Here is a 23,080-nt window from a genome sequence, read left to right on the forward strand (position 1 = left end):
CGAGGTCAATTCTTTGAATAGAGGGACTATCTTATGCTGAAAGATTGGAGCGACTGGGCTTGTATACCCTTGAGTTTAGAAGACTGAGAGGGGATCTGATTGAGATGTATAAGATTATTAAAGGATTGGACACTCTGGAGGCAGGAAATATGTTTCCGCTGATGGGTGAGTCCCGAACCAGAGGACACAACTTAAAAATAAGGGGGAGGCCATTTAGGACAGAGATGAGGAGAAACTTCTTCACCCAGAGAGTGGTGGCTGTGTGGAATGCTCTGCCCCAGAAGGCAGTGGAGGCCCAGACTCTGGATTCGTTTAAGAAAGAGTTGGATATTGCTCTCAAAGATAGTGGAATCAAGGGTTATGGAGATAAGGCAGGAACAGGATACTGATTGAGGATGATCAGCCATGATCATAATGAATGGTGGTGCAGGCTCGAAGGGCAGAATGGCCTACTCCTGCACCTATTGTCTATTGAGTTCACGTGCCATTGCAGGGGGATTGAAGGAGCGACGACCGAGTGCCATTATTGACTGGACTATCAACCCAGTTCCGGGGATTCCCGGGGTTTGAATCCAGCCAAGGCAGATAGTGGGATTGGAATTCGTTCAGAAATTTGGAGTTCTGAATCTAATAATGAAACCATTTTGGGGGGTAGAAAGTGCCATCTAATTCACTCGTGTCCCATTTAGGAAAGGAAACTGCCATTGTGGGAAAGGATTCACTCAGTCATCTCAACTGCATCCTTTATCGGTCTGGCGTCCACCTGACTCCAGACCCACAGCAGCATGGTTGACCATTGACTGCCCCGTCCCCCTCCCCCCCCCCATGTCAAATGAGTGGGAGTAACTTAAATGGATACAGCGTGTGGGTTGAAATTGTTGAGTGAGGCAATACTTCCTTCAGCTTAAGGCTGTACCAAGGATCCAATTATAAAGGGACAACTCGGTGCTGACCAACAGTAAAGGAAGTGGAGTTGGGAGGAGTGTGTGAGCTTTGAGCTGTTTAAAAAAACGCTTCTTTTCATGCACTTTTTTTGCTGGGGAGATCTGAAGCTGTAACAAAGTTGGGTGGCAAGAAAGGTTACTTGAACTTAACCCCAGTCTCAGACTGTCAATGAAAGCTATGAGATCCAATAGGTTTTTATTTTAAAACTGCTTATTTCTTTCAACCTCTTGGACTAAGTTTCCAATATCGTGTATCAGAAGGAGCAGTGAATGAGTAGCTAATATAATTAGAAATTGTAATTTTTTCATCCCTGCAGGTATTGCATCGTTTAATCGACATTGTAAGGTTTACTGGCAACACCTGGAGGTGTGGGATGTATTCACAAGAAACAAAGTTTAAAATCATAAAACACCAGGCTATAGTCCAACATGTTTATTTGGAAGCACTAACTTTCGGAACACTGCTCCTTCATCAGGTGTTTGTGGAACAGGATCGTAGGAGAATTTATAGCAAAAGATCGCAGTTTCATGCAACAGAAATGATATAGACCAAATTTAGATTGTTGTGAAGTCTTTCATCTTTTAGAATGGGTTGCAGGTTTTGGTTCATTAATATGTAAATCCCAGAACTTGTTTGAAGACACATTCGAGACAACTGAAGGTCTGTATCCCAATCTTGAGTGAGACTGGTTGTATTCCCAAAGTAGGAATTTATAAAATCTCACATGGATTAACTGCCTGTAGATTGTATTTGGCTCAAAAAGCGCACAATGTATTTGCAAATACAAAATCACACTAAAGCCTTATATGTAAGTGCGCATGCATGAGAGTATGGGTGAGTGTGTGCGTGCTTGATAAAGTGTGTGAGTGATAGAGTGTCAGCCTGTGAGAGGGTGTATTTGTGTGTGTGTCTGAGGGAGGGATCTGTGTGAATGTGAGAGTGTGTGCTTTGTGTGGGTGTGAGAGCGCGTGACAGTGAAGTGGGGTTACCTGTCATGTGACATGAATCCAAGGTCCTGGTTGATGCCATCCTCATGTGTTCCGAACTTGGATACTAGCCTCTGCTGGGCCACTAAAACTGAATAAGAAGTTACATAGCACACATTGGAGAGGGCAGGGTGGGATTTGTCTTTCGATTTGCAGAAGTTGGGAGGTTCTGGGTGCTGGAAACTAGGGAACACACATGCTGGAGGAACTTCGCCTCAGAGAGATGCAGCTGGAAGCCAGGCTGCAGACACGTTGGGGGAAATCATCAAACCCCCTACACTGTGAAAACAGGCCCTTTGGCCCAACAATGCACACTGTCTCTGTCTCCCAATTCCTCCACCTTTCAATGGATTCCAACTCGAATTCATCCTTCCATCCTCCTGTTTTTGCCCAGCTCCCCTCACCAGAAAGCGCTTACTCTCGGTTCAGTTTCTTACTCACTTCTTGCCATTCCCAGTATATTGCCCACATCTTTATTTAGTTTTTAAAGCAGAAAGGCAGTGGTTTGCTGATGCCAGGATCTGAGGGTAATTGCGCTCACGCTCCAGATTCTCTCTCACGTCATTCACAATAATCTGCACTGCACATGTGCAAAGAAGGGGATGCTGGGAGTGGGTGGGACGCATTCACCAACTCCCCATTCAATCAAGACCCAATCATGCCCACAGCGCCCCCTGTCTATTCTCTCTCGCTATCCCTAGCTTCACCCCTCTCACACATGCCACCCACTGCACCTCCGTCCATTCTATCGCCATACCCTCTGCCCCCTGTCCAGTTCAGTCTCTCGTCCACCCTCTGCCTTCCTCCATCCAGTCCCTCTCCCTACACTCATTCTCTCTCCTCCCACTCTCTGCCCCCCTCCATTCTCTCTCTTCCCCCACCCTCTGCTCTCCATCTATTCCCTCTCTCTCCCCCGACTCTCTCCGAACATTCATTGTTGCTCTCTTTCTCCTCCACCCTCTGCCCCTTCCATTCTCTCCCCACCCACTGAAACACGTCCATTCTCTCTCCCCACACTCTGCAACCCCATTCTCTCTCTCTCTGACAAACGCTCTGCCCCCCACCCTGTGCACCCCCAGGGTTTCTCTAATTCCAATGCTCTGTCCCCGTATCCATTTCTCTCTCTCTCTTCCCCCTCGCCTCTGTTTCCTGTTCAATTTCTCTACCCGCACCCCCACCCTGATCCTTTCTTCTGCCTCGAGCGCTCTTTGATCACCGTACCAGCCCTTCTAAGGATAGAGAGAGAGCGGTTGGTGATCACTCTACCTGGGAAATGGGAGGGTGTGGTGTGAGAAAGGCTGATCTTTAACATTGAGAACTGCTAAAATGATATTTTCAAAAACATCAGTAAAGTTTGAAAGCAAATTCAATTATTTTTAAAAAACGCTGCAGACGTTTTTCTGAAACTTGCATTGAAATCTGTGCAATTAGGCCACAGTTGAGGGCCGGCTGTACGGATGGAATGGCCAATTACTCGTCTTGTGAAGTTGGTACAGATTAAGTAGAAATAGAGTCATAGAGTTGCAGAGCAGGGAAACAAACCTTTCGGTGCATGCCAACCACATATTCTAAATTACTCTGGTGATCCATTTGCCACCATTTGGCCCATATCTCTCTCAACCCTTCCTATTCATATACCCGTTCAGATGCCTTTTAAATGTTGTAATTGTTCCAGACTCGACCACTGTCTCTGGCAGCTCATTCCATACATATACCACGCTCTGCATGAAAATGTTACCAGTTCTGTCTCATTTAAACCTTTCCCCTCTCAACCTAAACCTATGCCCCTCCAGTTTTAGATTTCCTCTACCCTGGGGAAAAGACATTCAAAAGTTGAGCAGCCAGACAAAATGCAAAAGGAATAAACTGTTGAGCTCCAGGAAAACAAAAGAAGTGGGCTCCAGCCTTTTCTTCTCTCCGATTGGCAGTTGGACCAGCATCTCCACTGGGCATACTGCGCATGCTTCTCGATGTCAGGAAGCATTGCACATGTACGCTGGTGTCAGCAAAATACTGCGCATGCTCTTTGCTGTCAGCGGAAATGGCACTCAATATTCTTCTGATCGACCCTGAAGGACCGGAAGGAATGTGGTCCTCCTGCCATTGAGAGTCTCCCCACTATTGTCGGAATGCGGAAGTTGGACCATGCGCTTGTGAAGGTGTTGCTGCTCCTCTCTCTATGAATGAAGATTGAACTTCATCCCAGACTGCAACTTCTTTCCTCTGTCCAACATCTGTGAGTACAACACACTGTTCTCACCCCCTTTTCCATTTTATTTTTTCACTCTGGTGTTCAGTTCTTGACTTGCAGCAAAGTTGGTTCAGGTATGTGTCTTAATTGGCAAACACATGGTAAACGTAGTAACGCAGTGTGAAATTATAGCCTTTCCTATGAAATAAAAACAGAAAGGAGGTACATTGTTTAAATGGTGATATATTGGGATGTGGAGAAAGTGAGGACTGCAGATACCGGAAATCAGAGTCGAAAATTGTGGCGCTGGAAAAGCACAGCTGGTCTGACAGCATCCGAGGTGCAGAACAGTCAACGTTTTGGGCAAAAGCCCTTCATCAGGAATGATGTGTGGATGTACAAACGTGCCTCAGCTACCTTCTGCTCAGGCTTTCTACTCCAGTCAATGCCAGTTGTCACATAGGTGCAGCAAGCAATCAGCAAGGCAAGTGGTATATTAGCAAGAGGAACTGAGTTCAAAGTGGGGATGCCTTCCTGTAGTTAGGGAGATATTGAATATATTCAAAGCTGAGTTCATCTGACTTTTCAATGTCAAAAATAGTTATGGGGGAAGGTGAAAATTTGTTTTAAAATATTTTTATTCGAAACTTTTTCAAATCTCTCACAAGACCTCTATATACAAAAAAGAACAATACCAAAATACAGAAAAATAGCAGTACAACAATGTCATATTATGATACTATTAATAATGAGTTACCTATTATTCTACAAGAACAAACTTAGCTTAAACTAAGCTACAATCAAACTGAAAACAAATAAAATTAAACATAATTTTTAAGTTAATTTGAATTCTATCACATTACTTTATTCTATTTCACTCACCACACCTCCATTAAGGCTCCAATCCATGGGAGTACCAGTTATTGCACCCGTATTCCTTTCACCCAGCCTTGCCCTCCCAGGGGCCCATGAGCGCCCAGACTGATTCCCACAGTTATACCACGGCTCTAATTAATACTGCTGATCAGTCTGCGTCAATATAATTTGGAAAGGGCCGCCACGTCTTGTAAAACTACTATTTTGTGGTGCACCATATTTGTGAGGTCATCTTGGGGGGGATGCTCCATCATCAGCATATGCCACCCCATAAGCCCTGGGGGGTTTTCCAACATCCAATTCATTAAAATGTTCTTCCTTACACAGTCTGTTCCTGTGTTCTCTGAGAGAAGGCAAATTTAGCAACCCCAGAAGAAGAAATACCGGATTCACTTTAACTTCAATCCCCCAGGATGTCCTTCAGCTCCCTTACTATAGCACTCCAGTATCTCTGGATCTTACAACATGAACAATAGCAGTGTGTGAGTGCCTATACTAATTTTACATTTGGGACACCCTGGTGATGCTCCTCTCTGGCACCACATAAGCCCTGTGTAAAATCTTCAATTGCATGCCCTGTGCTTTGTTACATATTGAAATTTTCCTTTCATTTCCCATATATCTTGCCATGCTTCTAATGAAATATCCTATCCTAGCTCCCGATTCCACTTCCTAGAGAGACCCTCCACATCCCCTAAGGTACGTCCCTTCTGTAAATGATACAACGTACTAACTGAAAGAGCGCCTGTACACCAGAGTACTCTTTACTCCACATTTGTCCTGTAATGCTGAGCCAGGAGCGTGGTCTTCCTCTGTATATAATTCCTTAGCTGAAAGTACCGGAAAAGGTCCCTATTAGACAATGCATATTTCTGACTTAGCTGGCTAAATGATATCAAGACCTCGAATAAATCTTCCCTACAGGAGATTCCCTTATTCTCCCATGACTTAAAGCCGGAGTCCCTTGCCCCAGGTTTAAATCCTTGGGCTGCCACCAGTGGGGTAATCAGCGAGGTCATCAGCCAATTGCCCTTGTCTTGCCTCATTATCCTCCAGGCTTTCACTGGATTTAAAATGATTGTACTCTTACACTGCTCAGTCTCGGATTTCATCTGATCAACGAATAATAGATTAACTAGGGGACATCTCGACTGCAATGCTTCAACGTCAAGCAAAATCGACCCCGAGTCCCCCGTACCCAGTCACCCACATATGCTAAGAAAGCGCTTATTTGATATCTCTTCAAGTCCAAAAGATCCACTCCTCCTCATCCTGTGAGAGCTTCAATTTGGTAAACTTAATTAGGGGGCGGCTGCGACACCAAATAAAAGAACCTAGCCAACCATTGAGCCTCAGAAATACTCATCTGGGTAGCAACAACAGGAGCATTCTCATGGGGTACAGTAGGCGAGGAACAACATTCATTTTAATCAGAGCTATTCGGCCTAACCATGATAACGGTAATCCGTCCCATCGCTGCAAATCCTGCTTTATCCACTCTAGTAATTGTACATAGTTAGCTTTATACAGCTGGTGGAAGGCAGTGGTAATATAAATTCCCAAATACAAAAACCCTTTTGACGACCATCTAAACAGGAACTGCATTCCATCCTTCAGATCAGGCACCTCCACTAATTCTCCCACCCCCACCCACCATCGGCATGGCTTCTGATTTTGTAAAGTTGATCCTGCAGCCTGAAAAACTGCCAAATAAAGTAATTGTTTGAATCAATCGAGGAACGGACTCCTCCAGATTGGCCAAGAACAAAAGGACGTCATCAGCATATGGGGTAATCTTATGTTCCCCCATTCCCACTCCTGGCGCCACTATTTCAGGATCCCTCCTGATAGCCTCAGCTAATGGCTCAATTGCCAAGGTAAATAGCAGCGGTGAAAGAGGACATCCCTGTCGACTACCTCTCCCAGTATAAATGTTATCTGACTTAGTGCCATTTGTGATGACTGCTGCCTTAGGATCATTATACAACACAACCACCCATCTCGCAAAGGTTGCCCCCAGACCAAAGCGCTTGAGGACCACAAACAGGTACAGCCATTCTATCTGGCCAAATGCCTTTTCTGCATCTAGGGAGGCCACTGAACCCAGGATCAACCTTTGCTGGCATACCTGCACCATGTTCAGTACCCTCCTGATATTGTTGGAGGAGCTACGGCCCTTAACAAAACCCATCTGATCTTCTTTCACAATACAGAACAACACCTTTTCCAACCTCAGGGCCAGCGTCTTGGGTAGAATTTTAAAATCTACATTCAACAGTGAAATGGGTCTGTATGAAGCACATTCTTCGGGCTCTTTCCCCTTCTTTAAAATGAGGGAGATACTAGCCTCCCTAATCCTGTGCATATGAATAGCTATACATCCCCAGAGGTGGCTCCACCAACACATTTATGAATTCCTTATAGAATTCACTTGGGAATCCATCTGACCGCGGTGCTTTGCCACCTTGGAGATGCTTTATTGCATCCTGCACCTCCTGTATCGTCAAAGGCGTATTCAAAAGGAAACCTGTTCCGCGTTTTTACTAGGGAGGTGCAGGATCTCAAAAAAGGCCTGCATTCTCGCTGCACTGTGTTCATCTCCCTCCGACCGATATAACCCTGCAAAGTATTCCCTAAATCTAACATTAATCTTCTTTAACTCACGGGTAACTGTGCCAACCTTCTCTCTAACAGACATAATAGATTGGGAAGCATTTTCTTTCTCGTCATATATCTACCTGGCTTATCTCCAAATTCAAACAATCTTTGTTGAGCAAAGCATACATTTTTTTTCCCAGTGTGTGCAATCAGTTGGGAGCAGCCCGGAGAGCTGCAGCTTGACCAGTGATGGCCTATTATATTATACTTCCTCAGCTATCTGCAGACGGGTCTCCAACATCTGTTGTTGCTCCTTCCTCTGCGTCCTTCTAGTCGTTGAATAAAAAATAATCAGGCCTCATAAATATGCCTTAGTGGCCTCCTCCAGTATTTCCGGATTACTGGCCGTACCCGAGTTGATATCCCAGAAGGCTCTGAACTCTTGTGATGTACTCAACAAATTTGCTATCCCTTAACAGGAATGGGTCCATGCACCAGTGCTGTGCATCCGTTCCACCACTCTTGATTTTACCATCTAATTACACTGGAACATGGTCCGAGACAGCTATATTGCCAATTTCACCAGCCAATGTTCTGTCCAAGCAATCCAATGGCATTAAAAATTGTCAGTTCCCATGTGGTACTTACATGGGTTGGAAGCTGCCCCGATTGTGGGAAGGTGTTCACTCGCTCCTCCCACCTCGTGATTCACCGGCGGGTCCAGAACCGGTGAAAAACCCTTCCCCTACCCCAAATGTGGGAAGGCCTTCAGCGATTCCTCTGGTCTGCTGGCCCACTGGCGGGTCCACACCGGCGAGAGGCCATTCACCTGCTCTGTCTGCGGGAAGTACTTTACACGCTTTCCGACCTGCTGAAGCACCAGTGGGTCCACACTGGGGAAAGGCCCTTCAGCTGCTCTGTGTGCGGGAAGGGCTTTACCCAGGCCTCCCACCTGCTGACACACCGGTGGGTCCACACTGTAGAGAGGCCGTTCACCTGCCTCGAGTGCGAGAAGGGCTTTGCTGTCTCCTTCACTCTACTGACGCACCAGCGGGTCCACACTGGGGGGAGGCCGTTTGCCTGGCCCGAGTGTGGACAGGGGTTCACAATGTCCTGCAGCTTGAACAAGCACCAGCGGAGGCACCAATGCTCCCAACAATCAGATTCTGCCGGTAACGCTGCTGAGGGTCACTCCCAGGACTGAACCTCCTGCCCTTTCTGACAGTGGGGGTAGTGGGAGAGTTGGTAGGGTTTTTTGTTTTCTACTGGGGGAGTGGAGGGGGAAGGGGGGGTGGTGTCTCCGTGGTTAACACTGCTGCCTCATAGCGCCGGGGACCCAGATTTGATTCCATCCTCAGGGTGACTGTCTGTGTGCAGTTTGCATGTAATTCCCCCCCTGTGTCTGCGTGGGTTTCCTCTGCGTGTTGCAGTGTCTTCCCAAAGTCCAAACGTGCGCATGTTTGGGCGAATTGGCCAAGCGAAATAGTCCCATAGTGTTCAGGAATGTGTAAGTGTGGTGCATTAGTTAGGTGTAAGTGCAGAGTGATGGGGTAGGAGAATGTATCTGGGTGAGTTACTCTTCAAAGGTCGCTCTGAACTTGTTGGTCAGAAGGGCCTGTTTCCACGCTGTCGTGATTCTATGGTTCTGTGAATATTGCTTCCAGTGGGCGCTGCTGCTCATTGAGCCCAGGGCCCGCACAAACCTAAGACCACAAGACCATTGGAGCCGAAGTTAGGATATTTTGACCCATCGACTCTGCTCCACCATTTGTTAGAGACAAAATAAAAAACTGCAGATGCTGGAATCTAATATAGATAAGCAGGAGGCTGGGCACAACAAGGCAGGCAGACCAGGAGGTGGAGAAGGCAGCATTTCAGGTATTACCCCTCAGGACTGAAGAAGGGTTCTATCCGAAACGTTGACATCTCCATCAGAAGTGATTTAACAGTTTGAACGAGAGGGCATAGGTTTAGAGTGAGAGGGGAAGGATTTAAAAGGGACCTAAAGGGAAAACGTTTCATGCAGTGTGGTGCGTGTATGGAACAAGCTGCCAGAGGAAGTGGAGGAGGCTGGTAGAATTTAAAAGACATTTGGTTGGGGACATGAATAGAAAGGGTTAGAGGGATTTGGGCCAAGTGCTGGCAAATGGGACTAGATTAATTTAGAATATCTGGTCAGCGTGGACGAGTTGGACTGAAGGATTTGTTTCCGCGCTGTACTTCTATGACTACTGGTCCTGAGGTAAGTTTAGAATTGAGTAACTTTGAATAATTCAATCTTGTTGAATTCACCTCCTGGAAGGTTTCAAATGAACCCCTCCAAGCGATATGATTTAACTATACCGAGTTGGATAAAGTATCCCATTAAGTACAACATGAATGCGTAGTTGAAGAAGTTGAAGTCAGAAGTCACACAACACCAGGTTACAGTCCAACAGGTCTAGTTGAAATCCCAAGCTTTGGGAGCATTGTTCCTTCATCAGTGCTGCTCCTTCATCACTTCACCTGATGAAGGAACAGTGCTTCGAAAGCTCATGAGTTCAAATCAATCTATTGGGATTCTCACATTGTGTTGTGTGACTGCTGACCTGTCCACCCCCAGCACCTCCACATCAGAGTTGACGAATGAGATCAGATTTTATTCAGCATGATTTAGTGAGATATTCATCTGGATGTCCTTATGCCTGAAACATCGATTCTCCTGCGCCTCGGGTGCTGCCTGACCTGCAGTGCTTTTCCAGCACCACGCTCTCAACTCTGATCTCCAGCATTTGCAGTCCTCACTTTTTCCTGGTTCATGTGGAAACTCAACACTGTCAGAGTTACAAAGAGACGCCAGTCATCGAGTACTATAGCACAGAGACAGGTCCTTCAGCCCAAACCGATCAATGCTGACCAAAATGTTTGTCAACACTAACCTCATTTCCCTGCACTTGGCCCATATCCTTCTAAAGCTTTCCTACCCATGTATTTGTTGAAACGCCTTTTCAATGTTGTTAATGTACCTGCTTCAACCACTTCCACTGGCAGCTGTTTCCCCAGGCGAACAACACTCTGTAAATATTTTGCCCCACATCTTTTCTTCCATCTTTCTCCTCTCACCATAAAAACGTGTCCTTGCTCTTGAAATCCTCCCCCGAGGGAAGAGACAGCTACCGTTAACCCAACTCTACCCCTCATGGTTTGGAAATATTGCCTCTCAACTTCCTCTGCTCCAGTGGAAAAACATCCCAGCCTATCCAGCCTAAATTCTAATTTGATAATAATGGCAGTGATGATTTTGGCTGTGCGTGTGTCAAGGATCTCTCATTTCTAAGCCAATGCTGTGCCTCTTAAGTTCACCTGATCTTAAAACGAATGGCACCCCATTCATTTAAAATGTCCATGGTCAGGAAATAGGCAGTGGTGTCTTATATTCCCGTAGACTTCTTGTGACCGGGTTCATATGCTCTGTTTTGTGATGTATGAGTAAATCTTCAGAACAAATTATTAATGCAGCCCTTTATTCATGTCTCATTATTAAAAACACTTTCTCCATTTACAGATGTGATTGAGAAGCTTCTCCCAATGAATCTTTGACTGACAACAGCATTTGTCAGGCTTTTGAAAGTCACTGCAGCTCTGTCACAGCACAGGGGAGGGCTCTTTCAGACAGAACGCGTCATGCAGAAAATTCTCCCACATTAGTCGAGCAAAGTTGACGTCTTTTTAAGACATTGTGAAACTTGAAAGGGTTGAGAAAAGGTTTGGAAGGATGTTGCCAGGGCTGCAAGGTTTGAGCTACAGGGAGAGGCTGAATACGCTGGTACTATTTTCCCTGAAGCTTTAGAGTCAGCCAGAAACATCTGTTGAATCAGAAAACATCTCTTCCTGCAGCAGCTTCAGACAGACTGCTTGCTAAAATCAAAAGCAGGGGAAAAGAATGGGACAAATGCCCTTTCATCGTAGAAGTGTTTTAGAAGAAAAAATGTCAAACCCTTTTCCCGGATTGTTGCATTAGCCAGTATCTGTTAACCATTAGCAAAAACCTTAATCCTAGATGAATGGGAAGCCTTTTACAACCCCTCCTGAAAATAAACCAACAACGTAATCTTAAAGGAGCAACATGATCACAACAAAAAGCACTTGAACTGAAACATTTGTTACAAAAGGCTGTACAGTTAGCAGGACAAGAAAACGGTTTTCAATTTCACCAATCAATTTAAATCAGCCGCATTGGCTACCAAAAATTTACTAAATTTAAATCCTAAAGTTTTGACAACAGGACAATCCTATCATAAAGAATTGGCGCTCTCAGTCATCTGTATATTAGAGAAAGCATCATTTAGAAAAACAGAGAAGGGCATTCCTGACAGAGGAATCGGAGGAGGCATCCCCGACAGAAGATGGCACAGAATATTCCAGAAGACACATAACCTGGTTGTAATCTGAGAGATTAAATTCTATTTTGCGTTATCTGAGTGGGACATGTATTGATTGGAACAGCATACCAAAGAATCTTGATTTATTCCAGAATACCCAATAGTTCGGACGGATTTATTCAGTTTGTTAGTAGTTTTGTTCATTTGTTCACCGTGAGAGTTGGCTAAATAAATTGCTGATTGTCGATTTTAAAGTGTCAGGGATTTACTTTTAACACTACAGCAGGTTACACCACTTATCACACTGACTTTACAGATTAAAGGGCAACGTGCCACTCTTTGGACGTTTCAGTTTGAGCTCTTGGTGAGTGGGGTGGGTGGGTTCAGCCTTCGCTTTGTAACTGTATTGATGACATTCTCTTGAATGCAATGGAGTCAATATTAATCCCAGCATCTTGGTGTGGTTTTGGGTGAATCACCTTAATTTGGCTCCTGACTCAGAAACCGCACAGAGAATCAACTGCTGAGACAATGATTTGCACTTTATTGCATGTAGCAACCACAAATAAAACCCCTCAAGTTCATTCAGCTTCACCCCCCACCAAACTTGGCTATCACCCAGTTGATGGCTGAATTTATCTGGGTTTCCACCGACAGTGCCCATCTCTGGAAGTGTCCAGGGGTTTGATGCAGTCTTATTCTTCTAAGTACTGCTGCTGCTGCATCATTCTGGAGTTGAATTTTGGTGGCGTTTCCTCAATTTCAAATCTGTGGTGTGAGTTTTTTTTAAAGACTCTAACATCACCTCACATTGCTGGAGACCTCAGGTCTGCAGCTTACCTTCTTATCCTTGAGGGTCAGCTATCTGTTTGAAACAGCCTGCCCTGCAATTAACCCCTCTATGTCAGGGCTTTCCTTCGACAGGCAGAATTAATTGTCCTTTTGTCACACCATTATTAAACAACATTATCTTGCCTGTCCCAAGAAACAACTTATTGTGTTGCCTCCTTCTTTCCATGGATGTTAACTAGCAGAAATTAAGCCATTTATTGTATTGAATCTGCTCTGCCATTCAATCATGGCTGATATCTTTCTTAACCCCATTTTCCCTATCACCTTTGAGACTCAATGGGCTGAATGGCCTAATTTCACTTCCTGTGGTGTCACAGTTTCTCGTCCGCCCTTTCGTTTCTTGGTCCAGAAAGAGTTCTTGTTGACTCGTTAAGTTTGGGAAGCTCTGGAGTTTACAGGTGCACACCACGCTCCTCTCTGCCTCCTCCCAGAATAACGATTCCTCCTGAGATACTGGCAGTTCTTGAGATCCCTGGATATCCCGGAATACAAATCAGTGTGTCTGGAGGTCTCTGCTGCTACCCTGGAACAGAAGGATTATGGGGAGAAAATTCAGAAATCCAAAGAGCAAAGAGACTTGGGACTTCTAGCCCAGGATTCTCTCAAGGTAAACTTACAGGTTGAGTCAGTAGTTAGGAAGGCAAATGCAACAATGGCATTTATTTTGACAGGACTTGAATATAAAAGCAGGGAAACACTTCTGAGGATCTGTCAGGTTCCAGTCAGGCCACAATTGGAGTACTGTACACAGTTTTGGGCTCCATATCTCAGGAAGGATATACTGACCCTGGAACATGTTCAGAGGAGGTTGATGAGAAAGGTCCCAGGATTGAAAAGCTTAACATATGAAGAACATTTGAGGATTCCGGGTCTATACTCAATGGAGTTTAGAAGATGACAAGGGAACTAATTGAAACCTACAGCATACTGAACAGCTTAGACAGAGTGGATGTTGGGAAAATATTTCCATGGGTAGGAGAAACGAGGAGCCAGGGGCTCAGCCTTCAAGTAAAGGGAAGACCTTTTGGAACGGAGATAAGGAGAACTTCTTCAGACAGAGAGTGGTGTATCTATGGAATTCACTGCCCCAGAAGGCTGTGGAGGCCAGATCGTTGAATATATTTAAGATGGGGATAACGAGGTTCTTGAATATCAAGAGGATCGAATGTTACGGGGAGAAAGGGGTTGAGAAACTCATCAGCCATAATTGAATGGTGGAGCAGACTCAATGGGTTGAATGGCATAATGTCTGCTCCTATAATCTTATGATATGCTGATGTGTGGAGGGGGTGAGAATGGGGGAAAAGAGATAAAAAGGGGAACACCATTAAGGTGAAGCTGGATACAGATACATAGGAAATACAAGAATTGTACGATAAATTTCAGACCACATAGAAGCACTGGCATACAGAGGGATCTGGCCACATAGATCTCCAAAAGTGGCAATACAGGCGGGTAACGAGATCAAGAAGGCACATAGCCTTGAGTGTAAGAGTTGGCGAGTTATGTTACAGCTATTTATTCCGGTCACACTCAGAATATTGCGTGCAGTTCTGGTCCCCACAATACTAGAAGGACATGGATGCTCTGGGAGAGGGTATAGAGAAGGTTCACTCGGACATTGCCTGGTCTGGAGGTCTCATTATGAGAAGAGATGGGATAAACCTGGATTATATTCACTGTAAAGATGGAAGCAGAGGGATGGCCACAACAAAATGATGAGACACACAGATTGACTGGACGGGGCGGCATGGTGGCTCAATCATTCGCACTGATGCCTCACAGCGCCAGGGACATTGGTTCAATTTCAGTCCCAGGCGACTGTCTGTGTGGAGTTTGCACATTCTCCCTGTGTCGATATGGTTTTCCTCCGGTTTCGTCTCACAATCCAAATGTGTAGGTTAGGGTGGAGTGGCTATGCTAAATTACCCCAATGCCCAGGGATTGGCAGGTTAAATTGGATTGTCCGTGCTTAAATTGCCCCACAGTGTTCAGGAATGTGAAAGTTAGGTAAATGTCGAGTAATAGGGGTAGGGAAATGGGTCTGTGTGGATTATTCTTTGGATGTTTGGTGTTGGGCCAGATAGTCTGTTAGATAGTCAGATGCTCCCCCCCTCCCGCCCCACCAGGGTGGAAAAGTCAACGACAAGAGGGCACAAGTTCAAGGCGAGAGGGGTACAGTCTGCGGGAGAATTGAAAGGGAACATTTTTCACACAGTTGGATGGTGGATGCCTGGAATGCATTGCCAATGGATGTAGTGGTAAGAGGCACCTTAGCAACACTTAAGGTGTATCTGGATAGACACATGAATGGGAGAAACCACGCAACGGCAATAAATAGCAGGTCTAAGTTAGGATTAAGAATTGGCACAGGCTTGGGTGGGGAGGGGCTAGGGGGTAAAGTGAACTTTCAGGGGATACCTGTATGCTGATGAAGGGGTGGGTGGAGGCTCAGGTGGAGCATAAACACTGACAGAGGCCAATTGGATCGACTGTGCTGGAGACTCAATGGGACAGAGACAAATGTATCGATTTCAGATCTACCTGCACTTCAGCCGCTTCTGTGGACTGTTTCCGTAGGGAAGGTGCAATCCCAGGCTCAGAGAGCGTCAGCCCCCACTGGAAGTAAAATGGGTGACAGAGCGGCCATTCAGCATAAAGGAACCCCTTACCCCTCCCACTTCACCCACTAAACAGGGTTCAAGATGTGACTCTCAGCAGCGGTAACAGCAGAGTCCTACCTGAATCCCTGCGCCATCTCACTTGTGAAGTTGCTGGTGTCTCCACAAGTTGTACGACTGGATGAAGCCCTTCCCACACACTGGACAGGTGAACGGCCGCTCCTTGGTGTGGATGCGCTGGTGTTTGCGCAGGGTGAAGGAATCACATAAGATATTGCTCCACACGGGACAGGTGAACGGCTTCTCCCCAGTGTGGACGCAGAAACTGAGCAGCAGGTAATACGACTGGGTGTAGCCCTTCCTGTACACGGAGCAGGAAAACGGTTTCTCCCCGGTGTGCATCCGCTGGTGCGGCAGCAGGTGGTGTGACTGAGTGAAGCCCTGCCCACACACGGGGCAGATGAACGGGTTCTTGCTGGTGTGGACCCACTGGTGGGCCAGGAGGTGGTGTAACTGAGTGCAGGTGAACAGCCGCTGCCCGGTGTGCAAACGCCAATAATCTCCAGCGCAAATGGCGAAGGGAAACCATTCCCACACTCCCCACATTTCCACGGTTTCTCCATGATGCAGGTGCCCTCGTCTGTCTCAGACCTTAACAATCTGTTGAAAACTTGCTCACGCTTACAGCATGTGTGTGGTGTTACTGGTGAACCCCCTGATAATTGGAACACTCTCATTCAGTCTGTAAAGCTTGTTCCAGTCACTACTCGGGTGTGTGGGTATGTGAGACTCTGAGTTTCCAGTCACACTGACGTTTAAAACCTAACTAAGCAGACAGACCTTCTCCCCTTTCTTTTCAAGGCCATCAATATCCACGTCCTCGTGAATCAAGTGACTGTCAGACTTTGATGTGATGTTTGGTCTGAGATTTCTACCGCCAAATTCTTCTCTTGTAATATTCCTGTGAAGTGATTGCAAAGGTCATCACAGTCAGTCCATGATAGAAAGTCTGAACGTAATTCTCGTTACTGTGGAACATTCTTTCCTCTCAATCCCAAAGATCTTTGCTCGATCTTTATGTAACTGTAAACCAACAGGGTTATGTGGCAGACTGCATACCTCCACGAAGAGTTCACATGGACTCAAGTTGCAAATGGACCTCTGTAGTGCAGTATTGACACTCTTACTGAAGATCTACAATATGCTGCAGTACGATATTACAAGTCCAGGAACAACTGCAAATCAGATAAAATCTTTTCAGAAGTTGGACCATGAACTTCTGAAGCTGCTGCTGCTCTTCCTCTCCCTCTCTGAATGAAGATTGATCTTCACCCAGACTGCAACTTCCTTCCTCTGTCCAAATATTTGTGAACACATCCCTTTTTTTGAAGGATGGCATGTTTTCTGATCATCACAATTAAAGGGGTGTCTTCCCCCTGATATGCAAAGGGACAGTCAGTCAGGGGAGGGCAGGGTCACGTCTTGTGTTGTGTGGAATCTGTGACAGCTGCAACAATTCATCCCAACTCCTGTACTCAGTGCTCTGACTGATGAAAGCAAGCATGCCGAAAGTCTTCTTCACTGCCCTGTCTACCCATGACTCCACTTTCTAGGAGCTATGAACCTGCACCCTTACATCTCGTGGTTTGAAATACTGCATAGGAAACATATTTGGTGCTTGTTGGTATGTATTATTATTTGGTGCTTATCTCGACTCTAATTCGGTATTTTATACTGAATGCCATGATTGATGAAGGCCAGTGTGCCCAAATTTTCTACCTGTGACTCCACTTTCAGAGAACTGTGAACATGTACTCCAAGATCCCTCTGTTCCACTACACTCCTTAAGGTCCTACCATTCACCATGAAATTCCTACCTTGATTTGACTATACAAAATGTAAGACCTCACACTTATCTATATTAAACTCCATTTGCCATTAACCTTAAACCTATGCCATCTAATTTTGGACTCCCCCACCCCAAGAGAAAAGACCTTGCCTATTTACCCTATCCATGTCCCTCATGATTTTAAAAATGCCTTTAATGTCACCTCTCAGCTTCCAAAGCTCCAGAGAAAATAGCTCCAGTCTATTCAATCTCTTCCTGTAGCTCAAACCCTCCAACCCTGGCAGCATCCTTGTAAATGTTTTCTGACCCTTTCAAGTTTCACAACACCCTTCCTGCAGCAGAAAGCACAGAATGGCATGCAGTTTTGCAACAATGATGGAACCAATGTCCTCTCTGAAGAGGATTTTAAAACAATATTTATAACTACAAGCAAATCAGGTTAGTTGGGCATGACTTTCCCATAGTTTCGGTTGTCCTTCATTAACCTATGCTTTATAATATATATGAAAATATTTTGAGGGATGGAATTGTTGCTAGCACGTCCAACATTTGCTCCCCATCCCTCATGGCCTTTGGACTGAGCAATAGGCTACATGCTAGAAGGCAGTTGAGAGTCAACCACATTGTAGTAGGTCTGGAGTCACATGATGTGAGCGTGTGCACGCGTGTGTAGAGTTGTGAGTGGTAGATTTCCCTCCCTAAAAGAACACTTTCACAACACTCTGTAATGATTGGACAAAAACAACAGTTCTGGCAGCATCTATGAGGAGACGACAGTGTTACTGTTTTGAGCCCGGTTGCCCTTCAAAATTAGGCTGGATTCAAAACATTAACTGCTTTCTTTCCACAGATGCTGCCAGACCTGCTGCATTTCCTCAGCAACTGTGCCTTTTGTTTCTGATCTCCAACAGCTGCAATTCATTGTCTTAGCCAATAATGGTTTCCTGGTTGCCAGTACAGAGACAAATTCTCATTTCCAGATCTTTTTATTCGTTGAAAATAAAGTCCACTAGCATCCATGATGGGATTTTAATTTTTGTTCTCAGAAGGCCGAGATCTCTGGGCTACTTAACCAGTATCACGAGATCACAATCTTGCCTTCACTGACAGTGACATTGATAATCTTGTCCTGAATATTTTTCATTATTCATTCATGGAACGTGACACTTGGTCTCCCAAAAAATAACCAAGTGCCAATTCAGAGGGCAGTTAAGAGTCAACCACATGACTTTGGATCAAGAGTGACACATTCACCAAACTGGGAAAGGACTGAAGATTTCCTTCCTTAAAAAAGGTTATTAGTGAACAAGAGAGGTACTTATGACAATTGATAAGATCACCAAAGCAGCGATAAGTTAATATTCCAGATACATAAATTGATTTCAAATTGCATCGGGGCCATAGCAGCATCAATTTGAAACTCCAGATGTTAAATCCAGTAACAATGCCCAAATGCTACCAAAAACCCTACAATCTCGAGGCTTCTCAACACTGACTGGTCTGTAATTGCCAGTTGCATCCTTTTCCTCCTTACTATTTACTATTCAATTCAGCCCATTGAGTTGACTCTGCCATTTATTCAGATCACGATTATTCTGGGAAACATTTACTCCATTTTGCTGCCATTTCCCTATAATCCTCAATTTGTTTAATGATTAAAAAAAATATATCTCAACCTTGAATGCACGTAACAACCCAGGCTCAACAGCCCTCTGTAGTATCAAGTTCCACAGATTTACTGCCCTCCGGAGAAATTCCTATCTGTCCTAAACATGCAATCTCCTATTGGAGGTTACTTCCTCTGGTCCCAGACTCACCCACTTTTCCACGTCTAGCCTGGCAAGTCTCCTCAGAATCTTGTACGTGACAATAAGGTTACCTCTAATTCTTCTAACTTCTAATAAGCACAGGTCCAACCTATTCAGTTCTCCTCATAAGACATTCTTTCCATCCCTGGTATCATCATGGTCAACCTTCTCTGGCCTGCCTCCAATGCCAATATATCTTTCCTCAGGTAAAGGTCCCTAAACTGTTCACAGTATTCAGTTGTGGCCTGACTAATGCCTTACATAGGTTCACTATAACCTTCCTACATTTCTACTCTATTGAAAAGGCCAACCTCCCATTTGTCTCCCTTTTCCTCACTGAAATTGGATGAAGAGATTCGTGGACGTGATTCCAAATCCCTCTATTCTAAAGCTTTCTCCATTTAATATTCAGTTCTTCACCTCCTAACAAACTGTATTACCTCATTTTCCCATCTGTCAAGCTTTCGCTCATTTGCTTAACCTGTCTCTCTCCCTCTCCAGATATCTAATGTCATCCTCATCACCTGCTTTCACATCAACTGTCTCTTCTGCAAATTTCGCAATAGTACCTTCACTTTACTTATCCAAGTAATTCGTGTATATATTGTAAATAATGTTGCCCCCAGCGCTGATCCCTGTGGTACACCACTAGTTACAAGTTGTCATCCTGAACATGCCACTTACCACAACTGTGGTAGTTAGCCAATCATCTATCCATGCTAACATACAGCCTCCCAACACCGTGGGCTCTTTGCTTACTATTTCATGAGATGTGAATATCATTGGCTGTGCCAACAACTCTTCCCAAACTGACCTTGAAAAGGTGGTGCTGATCTGCTTCTTAAATTGCTTCACAAATATGGTGTGGACTGTAACAATGGTGAGGAGTGAGTTCCAGCATTTTGGTCAATAACAAAGAAACAATGCGATATATCTTGCAGTCGGAATCCTGTGTTCACACTTGTTTCTTCTTGGTGGTTGAGGTCATGACTTGGAAGGTGCTTTTGAAGAACCACCACTCATGCAGTCAAGCCAGACTAATAGATTGTGGCCCCAGACTCTGCCATTTTGACTTCCCTCATCAATCTACATTCTTTCCAGCGAAGCTTCAGCCTCAAACCGCCACGCAATGCCATCTGTTATGGCTTAAAAGATAAGAATACACATGATTACCAACCATATTTTGGGTTGTATAAATCTTTGCCTGCCAGAATTATTTTCCAAAAAACTTTAATTAAACTGGGTGACTGCATGAAATGGTTTGTTGGTCAGATTATAATCATCATCCTCAAAGGAGACAACGCCAGTAATACCATTTAACTCGTCTTTTTGTTTAAAAAGCACAAGTTCTTGATTTATTTTTACAACTTACTGGCATTCACACCTGCACATTCAATGTCAAACTCAGACAACATACATGAAATTACACCATTACAACAATCCAACAGATTAATTAATAACACACAGTGAATACAAGGCTGATTAATGTGAAATTAAATTTGACTGAAAATGTAAAATCGAGATGAGAGATAACAAATGGGGAAAGGGCAGAAGGCAAGAAATGCAGCAGCATAGAATGTGCTCCTCCAGGGAGTGTATTTTACCAACTACAACTGCTAAATATAAACAAACACTCTGACACGATCCTCCGGTTTTAATGTAAATCATACTCCCATACAGTAGGAACCATATAAATAAGTTAATAGATACAAGCCTTGAGCAAATCCAGCCTCCAGCCGGGCCCCCCGCTTCTTGGAGCTCCGAGAGGGGTTCCCACTCATTCATTCAACAGGAGAAGGCTCAGTTTATTGTAATGGGCACGGAGGGTACAGTGGTCGTGTCTCATGTTGAGGAGGAAGCTGTTTCCTCTCATTCAACAGAAGAGGACCTATTTACTAGAGTTCTTTTTTGTGGTGCAGCTGTAGTCTCCCATAGAGCCCTGAGGCTCAGGTTCAAATCCCTCTGCTTCAGTGTGTGTAATAACATTACTGCCCAAGCCACGTGCCAATTGGCATAGGGAGAAGAAAATTAGGGAAGTAAACACGTCAACCTGTTCAATGCTATCTGCAATCATTTCACTTCCTGTCCCATTCGTAATCCAGGGAGCCCAGCCTCTTTTAACGAAGGTTCTTTTTGAGAAGTTTAATCGGGCATTTTTGCACAAGTCAAGTTAAGAAAGCCGGGATCTCTCGCAAGACTGCGCGGAAGACAACAATTGTAATTCTCGGCGGGGAGGCTGAATTATGAATTCACTAATAACCTCCCCTAAGCGATGGTGTAGTCCACGCCAATGCCGGTCTCTGTGACGCAATTGGTCAGCGCGTTCGGCTGTTAACCGAAAGGTTGGTGGTTCGAGCCCACCCAGGGGCGCTGTGTTCGCTTTTCTTCCTTGGCTTTGAAGCTCAACGCTTTTAATGGGGTCAGGAAAATGTTCCCCAAACGGAAATCCTCTCCACAAAGGGGTTTCTGAATTGAATTAATGTCTATCGTAAGGGACTGTGGATTCTGAGAAGCCGAGACAAAAAGAGAAACTCGGCAGGTTTGACAGTACCTGTTGGAGAAAACAGAATTTTGAAATTTTGTCTCTGATTCTCTTTCCACAGATGTTGCCTGACCTGCTGAGTTCCTCCTGCAATTTCTCGTTTTGTTTTTAACGGAAATTTCATTTCACCTTTTGGGATGAAACACCTCGACTCGCCATGTGCAGATATTTCACCCTTTCGAATCACTGTGAAGTGATTGGATTCAAACAAACTCTGCGATGATTCACTCTTTCTCAGCTCCACAGGCAGACAGACCTGGGAAGTGAAGCTGTCAGTGTGGTTCTGTATTCGTGGGCCGAGTGGTTCATGCGATGGACTTGAAATCCATTGCGGTTTCCCCACGCAGGTGTGAAACCTGCCGACTGCAAAATGAGAAATGTCGTCGAAAAGAAAGGGAGCTTGCTCCCCGGCTTCTTCTTTACGATTCAAATCAGTGGAGGGGGAAAAATATTTCACTCACATTGGGACTGGTGGGAATCTGCAACCCACTGCCTGTTCGGGTGGAACAAGCAGATACCCGCACAGCTTCGTTTGAGGCTGTGAGCAAAGTGTTTGGAAATGAGACTAGAACAGTGAGGGGCATGAAATCGTGATCGAAATGAAGCAGGCACCTGAGGACAAGGGTGTTTCCTTTGCCAGTGAAAGATACTGCTTCACAAAGTTGGGCCTGTGGAAGGGAAGCAGTGACGGTGATTATCTTTGGCTGTTCACCTTGTGAAGGTTCCCATTGCTGCGCATGTCCGTGTTAACGTCAGAACTCTGCAGCATGGCGGCGTGAGGTACGCACAGGGCCGGGGGCGCAATGGATGACGCATCTGACTCCACCGACCTGTTTGAAATGCAGCTCACAGCTTCTTCACACACCCCAATTAATCTTTCTCATTGTCCTGAAGCCGGCATACGGTTTGAATTCCTGATCTGCGGAAATGGGAATCTTTTCACTGTCTCGCGTCAGTAAGTGTCCCTGAGAACATCAGAGTCACGTCACAGCGCTGTCAGATGAGGGGAAGCTGAAATAGCCCCACACGCTGCTCACGGGCACATTTTACTTTCCCCAACTCACCGCTTCAACCACTGCGGCTCCTGGGAGTGGAAAGGAAACAGTCACCAAAACCCAGTCTTCGCTTTGTGAATCTTCAAAAAATCAGCAAAGGTTCATCCCTTCGGATTTTCGATCCTGGGCTGACAGGGATGTGTATTGTCACTCTTTTGTAGGACATTGCAAGTGGATGTTTTGCAGAAAAGCACCACAATGCAATCTGATTAATCAGGACCTGGATGTTTTCGGTCTTTGAATGAAAGTGTTGTGCTCCAGAACTTTGTTGTTCACAGTTTATAATACTTATCTTCCCAGACCCCTGTATCACTTATCGAAAATGTTTAATTTGCGTCTTGTAATCCTTTCACTGTCTGCTAATGAGGATAGCGTTTCCGTGTTTTACCTAAATTA

General features: G+C 45.0%; 1 protein-coding gene and 1 pseudogene across 1 annotated transcript in view; one reads left to right on the forward strand and one right to left on the reverse strand.

The window, feature by feature from the left end:
• LOC122545194 (uncharacterized) overlaps positions 1-23,080 on the reverse strand; it is a 785,061-nt gene that overhangs the window by 207,934 nt on the left and 554,047 nt on the right. The window lies entirely within an intron of this gene.
• LOC148144882 (uncharacterized) overlaps positions 1-23,080 on the forward strand; it is a 127,309-nt pseudogene that overhangs the window by 60,678 nt on the left and 43,551 nt on the right.

The sequence above is a fragment of the Chiloscyllium plagiosum genome, unplaced genomic scaffold, assembly GCF_037043375.1.
Source record: "Chiloscyllium plagiosum isolate Xiang-an unplaced genomic scaffold, Cpla_swu_hap1 HiC_scaffold_27, whole genome shotgun sequence".
In the NCBI taxonomy this organism is placed as follows: domain Eukaryota; kingdom Metazoa; phylum Chordata; class Chondrichthyes; order Orectolobiformes; family Hemiscylliidae; genus Chiloscyllium; species Chiloscyllium plagiosum.